The sequence below is a fragment of the Nannospalax galili genome, unplaced genomic scaffold (assembly GCF_000622305.1).
Source record: "Nannospalax galili isolate Female #2095 unplaced genomic scaffold, S.galili_v1.0 scaffold276, whole genome shotgun sequence".
In the NCBI taxonomy this organism is placed as follows: domain Eukaryota; kingdom Metazoa; phylum Chordata; class Mammalia; order Rodentia; family Spalacidae; genus Nannospalax; species Nannospalax galili.
This window is the reverse complement of record NW_008337766.1, coordinates 1,131,904-1,143,427: the sequence shown is the minus strand read 5'-3', so window position 1 is coordinate 1,143,427 and position 11,524 is coordinate 1,131,904. Positions and strand designations below refer to the sequence as shown.

Sequence of the window (11,524 nt, the reverse complement as noted above, 5' to 3'; positions counted from 1 at the left end):
ACATGGAATAGGGTATGCTAATTTTTCAATTATAAAGAAACTTTTGTGGGATTCTTTTAAGAGGCGACTAGCCAAATACATTGATAATGATTATCTGTTCAGAACATTCTAGAACAAGGCATTTATTCTCCCCATGTCTCATTTTCCTGAAAGAATTGCCGCATATGCTGGTCCTGAAGATATTCTTCAGTCTTTTGATGATGTGACACCATCAGTAGCACACAGAGGCACACCTGCCATGAGGTTGAGAGTTCCAGGGAGCCACTAATGATTATTCATGGCAGGGTAGCTGAGGCAGCATTGACTGAAAGCTGATCCTTCTCTCTACACAAGTGCACTCTTGTGTTCAATGTTTCTGTAAGTGAGAAATGCCACCTGCCAGTCCTTGAAGGTCTCAGACTACAAGACATCCACTCAGTGCCCTTCTGGTTAGCACATTCTAGCGCTGTACACCTGTGGTGAGGGGGAAATACCAGTCCCCATGCTCTTTTTGGAGCTTCTGAGATGTGAATCCTGCCTTTGCTTTGGCTCTTACTATTAGACTCATGAGAAAGTAGAGAAGTTTTTATAACACCTTTTATTCTTTCTCAGTCTCTGGGCTGTTTCACAGCACAAAAAGTTTCTGAAGTCCATTTGTACAAGTGAGTATTTTCTCAATACCTTGCGTATGTGTTCAGTGGAATTTCATGGCAAAAAATTATTTGAAAAGGGAAATATAAGACAATATGATTTCAATTAAAAAGAAAAAATTAAAATGATCTAAAGTCACAAAATAGTTAAAATTTTTTTTTCTTTTTTTGTCTTTTTGAGACAGGGTCTCCCTGTAGCCCCAGCTGTCCTGGAACTCATTATGTAGACCAGGCTGGCTTCGAACTCACAGAGATCTGCCTGCCTCTGCCTCCCGAGTGCTGGGATTAAAGGCGTGCGCCACCATACCCAGCCACAAAATAGTTTAAAAATTTTTATCACTCTCTTTTCACTGTAGAATATATTTATTTTTTAGCAATATACATAAAAATATCTCCATGTTCTTCATTAGTACAATAATTAGTGTTGTAAACTTGGGACAGTATTTTATAACAATGCTGCAATGTTTTAAGCTTGTCTTTATTCATTTTTTAAAAAACTATTTATTTTTACTCTATGGCTATGAGTATTATACCTGCATATATCTAAGTGCAGCCCTTTTGTGCAGTGCCCATGGTGGACAGAAGTGGCCATTGGATCTCCTCTAACTGGAGTTACAGTTGTTAGCTGCCGTATGGGTGCTGGGATTCAAACTTGGGTCTTCTGCAAGAACAGCCAGTGCTCTTAACTACTGAGCCTTCTCTCCAGTCCCCATCTTTATTCTTAATTAGCAAGATGAGATTAAAGATTAAAATATTAGTGTTGGGGACATAGCTCAGTGGCAGAGAGCTTGTCTGTCATGTGTGAGGCCTTGGGTTTAATACCCAGTACTACAAAACAAGCACATAGGTAAAACACCAGAAACAAAACCTCATCACTTCAGAGCCAGATAATGGTTTGTAATTATGGAGGTGTGAACTAGTCTAAATGCCCATCGATCAGTGAGTGCATAATGAACATATGGTACATGTACATGTGTTGTTTATATATTCAGGAACATAGAGGTACAATATTACCTGGCATTAAGCAAGGAAGGAACTCCCGCAATAACAACGTGGAAGACCACAGGGCCATGGTGTTAAGTGTAATAAACCAGTCATGGCCAAATTTTGCCCAGGATCACAGATGTGAAGATAGCTCAACTCATGGAAGCGAAGTCTGAATGGGGCAGACTGGTGAGGGAGAAATTAATTGATCAGTCATAAAGATAAATTCTAGAGGTCTGCTGTAGAACATTGCAGGGGTAGTTAAACATACCGTAGTGTGCACTTAATAGTTAAGAAATAGATATTAATCTGTCCTTCTAGCACAAAACTCCAAAGCAAAATGAGGCAAAAGCTGAGACAAACTCGAACTAAAAATAGGAAACCTGTGGAGGTGAGAGGTGAGCACACCTTGAACGTGGTGATGCTTCACATCCGGCTGCGTATATCCAAGATCATCACATTGAAATTTTTATATCAATTGTGCCTCAGAGATGCTGTCAATGAAAAGCTTGAAATCCCATTCTTTTTATTATGATTCCCAGAATAGCGAGGCCCAGAGCTTGGAAGATCGAAGTACTTAGTAGTAGAAAAGATTGAACGAAGTGCCTAGAAGTCTGTCATTTTTTGGTGCTAAAATTACTCTGGACTAATTTTTTATAAATTATTGCTTACAATTTTAAGAGGTTTTTAATGAAACAGAAACTAATAGCAACAAACTAAGGAGATTCATTTTGAATCTTGGAATTCCTTAGGAGACACATAGTCTTTCTGTCGTTGGAATCACATCTCATGGTTGAAAAAATATTTCTAAGGATAATACAGACTTGAAAGCTTCTGAGGACATATAAAATACTTAAGAGAAAAAGAGTAAAACATAATTCTTACCTGACTATGGTAATACATGCCTAAAATCAGCCCTGGGAGGCTGAGGCAGGAGGACTGTGAATTTGAAGCTAGCCTGGGCTACATAGTTAGACAGTGTCTCAAAAACAAAACAACAAAAACTTGGCTGTTAAGGATGTTGTAACCAAGAAGAGCTGAATCAATTCTTGCACACATTTCTGTTCAGCATGTGATAATCTTCCTCCTTTTTTTCAAATGAAGTCAAGACCAGCCTGGGTAACTTAGTGAGACTTGATCTCAAAATGAAAAGTTGGAAAAAAAAGGGAACTTGCCTAGCATGTACGAGGCCTTAAGGGGCATCGAGGGTACTACAAAAGCAAACAAAACCAACAACCCACTACCACCCCCAAAATAAAACCTCCCAGACCTCCTGGAAATATGGAATGAGAGCAAGATATCTGGAACATTTTCTCCCTCCTTTTATAAAAGTTGGTATACTACGAGCATTAACCAACAAGCTACTGCTATAAAACTTAAAAGTAAAGCTATGGGAAAAAATCCTTTTTTGTCTTGAGAAACATAACTTCCTAGATTTAGAATCTTTATAGGCTAAATTTTAAGCTTCTGAACAAAATCTAAATTCTTTGATTTTAATAGAAATAATGCAGTACATTCTTGGCCAGTATGACCAATGCATACACACTTGTATATGGAATACTCAAGCACGGATCGCTCCACTAGACTTGAAGGGTAGTAATATTCACCTTTTTTCCTCAGCCTCTGGGTTTACCTATGAATCCTAAATCCATTGCATGAGTAACTGTGGCTGTGAAGGTGTTGAATGTGATGAGGCATGCTGCTGGGTGAAAGTGGGGAATAGAAGATTTTCACTTATTGAAAACTTTAAAAGAGCAGAGGCATTATATGATCTTGTATGTAGGTATAAGGAGACAAATAGTCTTCTAATTAAATCTTTTGTACTATATAAATCTAGCAGATGTCTTGGAGGAATTTTTGCTAAAAAGGTAATGTGATATAATTCTGGGGAAAATTGTATCAAAATGGTTCTAACAGAGAAACATGTCCACAGTTAATAAAATATGTAGTACTTTCTCATTTTTCCATGCTCTGGGCCTTTTGTAATTTAGAATTCTGGGTTGCTTAATAGAGGGAAACTAAAAGCTCTTGGCTGTACCTTACATCACATGAAGTTTCTTTCTTTGAGAAACAGAAAGTATATCATAAAAATGATCAATGAATCAATGTAGACACAGATCCCTGTAAAGAACAGTTTCAGGCAAATCTTGAAGTGCTGTCCTAATAATAACTCACCAAGATTCTTTCCCATGGCAGAGCTATGTGTCAGCCCCATTTCATAGACTTCCCCGGATCTCTGTGGCCTCACGAATGCATACCTCTTGGACTTCTGTTCTACCGTAGTCACTGGGGACAGATCACTTCAGGCAGAGAAAAATGTACAGCTGTTGTTTTAGGTAGAAGTAAGTCCCAATGGATGGGATCGGAGTAATCCAGAAAGGATGCAGGAAGAACTGAGGTCAGGTAAGTTCACAGGGCCTGGTATAGAGCTTATTAGCAGTGAGAAGGAATCACTCACTGGCTTTTATCAAAGAGGTGACATGGTCTGACTTGCCCTTTGAAGGCTGATTCTGGATGCTACATTAAGATCGATACTGGGGAATGTATAAGAACAGAAGAACTAGAAAAGGGCTATCTGTAGGGGAAACATGATGGTGGTTTAGTCCAGGTGGTGGTTAGCCCATCATTAAGTGGTAAGGAATGAATGGGGTGTTTGGTTAGAAACTCTTGGCTTTTAGGAGCAAGCAGCATTACCCAGACATTCACAATATCTCTCTTCTGGTCTCTGTCCCTCTTTAAACCTGTACATATTACATATATATTTAAAATTTTTCTTTTTACTTATGTATGTGTCTCTCTGTGTGTATGCCAAGTGTGCATGTGCCCACAGAAGCCAGAAGAAGCCTGGGATCCTCTGGAGGTGGAATTAGAGATAGTTGTGAGCTGCCCAACATGGGTCATCTGGATGAGCAGCAAAGGTTCTTACCTGCTAAGCTGTCTTTCCAGGCCCTCAACCTGTACATTTCTAAAAACTGAATTACAAAGCAGTAAGTTTCCTTACTGCTTTTCCTCCATTCTTAGCTCTGGTTGACTTTCTCCCTCATCTCCCTAATCCCTCCACACCCTTCACCGCTTTAACTTTCCACTTCCCAAAGGCCTTCTCCCTGTTTTCATTTCCCCTATGCAACGCTATTTTCCTTCCCTTACGGAATCCCTACCCCGGTGGTCCATTTCTAGTCTCTTTACTTTTGTAGCTACACTAGGTTAAGCACAAAGATCTGAAGGTTTGAAATTACCGCCTATATATGAGAGAGAACACGTGTTTATCTTTCTGAGCCTGGGTTACTTCACTCAGTATAAATTTTCCCCCTAATTTCAACACCATTTGCCTGAAAATTTCAGTTTAGTTTGTTTTACAGCTGAAGAAAAATTCCATTATGTATATGTACCACATTTCATTATCCATTCATCAGTTGATGAGCGGTTGTTTCCAGGTCCTGGCTATTGTGTATAGAGCAGCAATGACCATGATTGAGGAAGTATCTCTGAAGTAGGCTATAAAGTCCTTTGGATATCTGCCTAGGAGGGTACGGTTGGGTCAAATGGTAGTTCTATTTCTAGCTTTTTGAGAAACTTCCACACCACACTGATTTCCACAGTGGCTGCTCCAGTCTATGCCCTAAGGCTTCCTCTTCCCCTGCATACCTAGCAGAATGTGTTCCCATTTGATTTCTTGATGATAACCATTCTGAATGGGGTGAGATGGAATCACAGTGGAGTTTTAATTTGCATTTCCCTGATAACTGACGATGCTGAATACTTTCGAAAAAATTAAAAAAAAATATTTTATTATTTTTTTGTGTATGAGTGTATCACCTGCATGTAGGTAAACACACCTGTGAGGACAGAAGAGGTTGTCCGATCCCCTGGAACTGGGATTACGGACAGTTGTTAGCTGCCATGTGGTTGCTGGGATATGAACGCAGGTCCTCTGCAAGCAGCCAGTGATCTTAACTGCTGAGCCATCTCTCCAGCTCCTGCTGAATACTTTTAAAAGTTTTTATTAATGATTTATATTTCTTCTTTGAGAATTCTCTGTTCAGGCTTGATGATCTACTTAGTGTTTAGTTTATTTGTTTTTTTTTTTTTTTGATGTTTAGCTTTTTGAGTTCTTTTACATTCTAGATATTAATCCCCTGACAAAAGTATAGTTTGTAAAAACTTTCTTCCGTTCTGTGGACTGTCTCTTCACTTGATTGACAGTTTCCTCTGCCCTACAGAAGCTTTTTTAAAAAATTATTTATTATTTTTATTTTATGTGTATGAGTATATTGCCTGGCTGTAATAAGTACACCCATGTCATGCAGTGCCTGCAGAGGCCAGAAGAGGGTGTTTGATCCACTGGAACTGGAGTTATGATTGGTTCTTAGCCACCATATGGGTGCTGGGAACAGAACCCAGGATCTCTGAAAGAGCAACCAGTGCTCTTGACCACTGAGACATCTCTCCAGCCCCTGTATAGAAACTTTTTAGTAACATGGGATCCTATTTGTTGATTGTTGGTCTTATTTCCTGTGATACTGGAGTCCTGTTCAGAAAGTTCTTGGTAGTGCCTATATGTTGAAGCATACTCCCAACTTTTTTCTAGCAGTTTCAAAGTATCTCGTCTTATTGAGGTACTCGGTATATTTTGAGCTGAGCCTTGTTCAAGGTGAGATATGATGATCTGGTTTCTCTCTACCACATGTCCAGTTTTTCCAGCAACATTTGTTGAAAATGCTCTTTTTAGAATGTTTGTTTTGGCATCTTTGTTAATTGGTTGCAGCAGCTGCATGGGCTTATATCTGGATCTTCCATTCTGTTTCATTGATCTATGCCACAGTAAAGGTTATATATGGCAAGCCTGCTAAACAGAGAAGAGCTCAAATCATTCCCTCCAAGATAAAAAACAAGATGGAGTATCTACTCTCTCCACTCTTATTCAATATAGTGTTTGAAGTCCTAGCTATAGCAGTAAGACAAGAGAACCAGGGGGGTTACAGATAAGACAAAAGAAGTTAATGTATTCCTGATTGCAGATAGAATGATTCTACACATAAGAGAATCTAAAGACTCCACCACAATCTCTTAGAACTGATAAACACTTTCAATAAATATCATGATACAAAAAAGTCAGTAGCCTTCTTCTATACAATTGACAGACTGAAAAAAATCAAGGAAACAATCTCATTCGTAATAGCCGTGAAATTGTCTGGGAAGTGTATCTTCTATACCCCTTGTTCTATGATCTATGAGCCTTAGGTGTGGAGGTTGTATTGTACATGTGCCATTTATGCTTGGATAATTCACAGACAATGTCTGTGTGTGACCAGTTGTGGAACTCTGTAATAGTCTCTGTCTGTTGCAAAAGAAGCTTCTTTGATGAGTGGTGACTGGGATGCTTGTCTGCAAATATAAGAATCCATATTTTGCACATATTAAGAAATTTCATTTCTCTAGGATGTAACAGCCTTGGAGTTTTCTCTAAGATCTATGGCCTCTGCAGCTGTATGCTTATATGAGTTATGTTTACACTACCATGCTACCAATTAGGTAGCTGTTGATTACCCCTAAGATAAAAATGCCACTGCTGCACCAATGTCATTTGCTGTGCTGGTCATTAATGTGGCTGTTAGGCCTTGAAGCTGGGGTTGGACCATTGATTGACATTCTCCCTTTGCAGCTTGCATAGTGTTCTTCAAAGCTATGAGTGCTAGTCTTCAGGGGAAGTGGCTTCCAGGTCAGTTCCAGCTTCATTGCTCTAAATCCTGTGTCCAAAGTGTGTCCTGTCTTCAGCAATAGAGAGAGAACACGAATGCATCTTTCAGTTCTCATCAATGAAGTTCCCTCATGCAACAGAGGGCCAGGAATGCAAAAGATAATAAATGGTCAAAGCATAGAGAGTAAGTCTGCAGAGTTTGGGTCCTTGTACAGGCCTCCTATATTAAACTCCACCCACCCAGGGCTCAGGGACCATTGCAGAACAAGGGTTGGAAAGATTGTAAGAACCAGGGAGGCACTGCATGTCCATATGGAATTAGAGTCTTACAAGCTGCTGGGACATTGCTCACACAAACCTACAGCAATGATGTCAGCATGCACAAGGCCTATGCAAACTCAAGCAGATAAAACCACAGCACAGAACTGTGGAAATGGGCATCAGACCATTGGCAGCTCATTACTGCTGGATAAGAAGAGCTGTTCCTTAATTGGAGGGACTCTAGATAGGCTGACTAGACCCCAGTGGATGAGCTTGCACTGAGGGACCTCTGGGGACACTAACTTGACACAACAGGCCTTAACACAAATGACAGAATGAATGAATTCCAGTGGGGGTGGGGGCTACTGGAAAGTGCCAGTGGGGAAGGGGGTATGAAGATAATTAAGACTGATTAAGATGTTCTGTATGAAATACACAAAAATTCAATAAAAATTTTACAAAAATAATGTCTAGGACTAAAACTAACCAAAAAAACAAAAGACCTCTTCCAAAAAAACTTTAAGAAGATGAAGAAAGAAGGAAGACGCTAGAAGATGGAAAGATCCTTCATGCTCATGGATAGGAAGAACTGGTATTACAAAGACGGCCTTCCTACCAAAAGCATTCTAAAACTTCAGTGTAAATCCAATAAAAATCCCAAAGCCATTCTTCATAACTAGAGAAAAAAGGTAATCTTAAAATTTGTGTGGAAGGACAAAAGACCAAAGATGGCCAAAGCAGTCCTGAACAAAAAGAATTCTGGAGAGACATCACCAGCTTTTAAGTTACACTACAGATTCATAATAATAAAACAGCATGGTACTGGCATTGACTCTCTTTAAAAAGTAGGGCTCTGAATCTCTTTTATTTCTGGTAATGGCCATTCTGAGTTTGTGAACCTCTCATAGTGGATTGTTGTGTCATAGCTTTGTCTTGACTGTGTTTTGCCCATCTCTCAGGATAGATTTCATCCTCCCATTTCCTCACTTGTATTTACTTATTTATTTATTTATTTATTTATTTATTTATTTATTTATTTTTTAATATTTTAAAAAAGTATATTAGAAGAAGCATACTTTGAGGCCTATACTAATTTGGTCAGAGGGACATATAGGATAGTTTTTGCTCCTTGCCCTACTAGGTTGACTAGTTCCAGGGGACTGTGAGCATCTCTCAAAATGTCCTGTAATTGTGGTGGGTCACCTGTTCTCTTGATCAAGGAGGCTGAGGAGAACCCACAAGATGGACTTGAGCTGGTGTCCAGTCTACAAAGAGGAGGGTCAACACAGAGGAATCATTTCCTCCATGCTTCCAAGTGAAACCAATGATGGATGAGCAGAACCTTTGACTTATCTTCACATAGGTGGAACTAGTAAAAGAAAGGAGCCAAGGGCCCCTATCAAGCCCACCAAGCCCATGTGACCCCCGAGGAACAGATCCTCAAACGACCTTAAGAGTAAAAATAAAGTTGTTTTACCTGGGCCAACTGTATGGTCTTAAACACCCAAAAGGAAAGTATAACCAAAGATTAATGGGGTCAATACAATTTTTAAGAGGCCATATGTATAGCTAAAGGCTACATAACAAGAAACAATGCAAGAGAGGAGATATTTTCCTTTGAGTTATTGGCCAGGGTGGCCCAAAAGACTCCCAGACAGTAATCCAGCATAGAACTGGAAAAGTGAACAGCAGACCCCAATCTCATGTAAAGGAATATTGACACCTGATTGCTGCTAGATGAGGAACAGCTGACCCTCCTAAAAAAAAGACCTCTAGATAGGCTGACTAGATTCACCAGATGGACAAGTAGCGGGGAACGGCTGGGTGTGCCGACAACACAGCGGACAGTAGCAGGGATAATAGAGTATTTATTCTTATGTGTGCCTTTTTGGTAAGTTGTCTTCACTTGGACTGATGTCTCACGATAGCATTTGGGGGGCAATTGCAATTACAGATTATGAGCAGTTCTGGTGTCAAGTTGCGGTTTGAGAGAATTGTATACTTCACTTGTGCCCATGATAAGCTCAGAGACGGCAGCATTAGGGTGCTGATTGGGGAAAATATGTATAGTTTTTTTAACAGCTGAAAATATCAACAATGATGTAGTAAAACGAGGAAGGAATGGAGAAAGGGGAAAAGAAGAAGTAAAATACGAAGGAGACAAAAGCAGATGAACCAAAAGATGAGAAATAGCAGAGAAAATGTTGTAGAGTAGGTACAGAGAAAAAGGTATATTCATAAGTCTGTTCAAGACATTTATAAGTTAAAATGAACATTGAATCACAAAAATGCAAATAAAATGCACAAGTTGTATTTATGGCAGGCCTGTCACCCTGGGCCTCTCATAGTCCCATGCTAGAGTAATCAGTGGCTTGGAACCTTCCCTGGTCTCTGTGCCTGTAGGCTGCTAGTACTGAAGTGGGCCACAGAGTCAAGAAGAAAAATAAATGCAAACAAAAAGAAAATAACAAAATAGAGGAGTTTGCAATTTAAGTCAATATTTTCCTTGTTTGGTGAAAAAATATGTGTTCAAGTTGCTTTCTCTTACAGGCTAGATTTCAAATTCATGAATGATCAAATATCTCATTGATATCGTACTCTGAGTTACTCTGGTTTAATTGATTATTTTGTTTGCATGTTATAAGCTACAATCACATTTGAAGCTAATGCCTTTAAACTCTGAGACATGCAGTATTGTCTCATAACCAATGCTTCTGTGGGAGACTGTTATGAATATAAAACTTGGGTTAACTAAGAGGCGTGTTTGGAGAGCTTTATAAATGTTATTTGAAATACATGCTGTCCAAGGAAATTTCAGTTTTCCTGGCTGGAGCACATAAAGCAATTCCCCAACAACGCTAATTCTATCTGTCAAATTGAAGATCTGAATACATAGTTCTAGAATTTTTTTTTAGATTTTTTTCAGTTTATTATTTATTTAATAACCACATACTTAGAAGAAGAATCTCATTACAACAGCATTGACATGTTCAATAACAATTTTCTGAGTTAAGATGCATCTTTTTCAAAATTGGCTGTAAATTTTTAGGTTTACAGTTGAATTGTTACAGTTATACAATATTTTACTCAGTATAAACCCTATAAGACAAGACATTAAATTAAATGAGGTTTTAACATTTAAAAAAGATCTCCATTTCATTATTAAAATACACAGTTTCATACAGAGAAATTCATTTTCAATGTAATTGACATTAAGATGTTTGCACATGTGTTTCTAATCTCTATATATGATTATTACTAGTGATGTTTTTTATGTTTACATTATAGGTTCATTCCCTCATTATCTTTTAATGGCATCTTCATTACTAGAGTATGTTTTATTGGCTAAAAACAAATACACATTATAAGAAAATCTTTAAACAGTATTTAACAGAATTTATTATTTTTATTTTACATGTATTGCCTGCATATGTGTAAGTATACCGATGTCGTACAATGCCCACAGAGGTCAGAAGATGGTGTCAGATCCCATGAAGATGGAGTTATGGATGGTTGTTAGCTGCCATGTAGGTACTGGTGATTGAACTTGGGTTCTCTGCAAGAGCAGCCAGTGCTCTTAACTGTTGAACCATCTCTTCAGTCCCCAAAACAATTTTTAGATTTTGTAAAGTAACAAAACTGTGGAAAGATTATCTTTGACTAACTTCTATGTGCTCCTTACTCTTGTTAGTCCATAATATTGAGACATAACATGAGCTGATGGAATTAAATTCAATTTAGTGTTAGTTTTGTAGATATTGTAAAGTTATTGTATAGTTTAGTTAAGTACCAAAAATGAAGTTGTCTTTCTATAGGTCACTTCTGGTCCATACTTCACATACATCTTATGGAAGTCTTCATTAATTAAGACTATGATACAAGTCACTTCCAAGGATAGAAAATAACAAAGACACTAAGGGAATTGACAATGTGTGTATTCCTGTATTTTGAC

General features: G+C 38.4%; 1 non-coding gene across 1 annotated transcript; it reads left to right on the top strand.

The window, feature by feature from the left end:
* Positions 1 to 9,873: 9,873 nt before the first annotated feature.
* On the top strand, positions 9,874 to 10,005 carry LOC115070301. The gene has a single exon (XR_003849478.1). It is a non-coding gene; the product is annotated as a small nucleolar RNA SNORA42/SNORA80 family (small nucleolar RNA).
* The last annotated feature ends 1,519 nt before the right edge of the window (positions 10,006 to 11,524 follow it).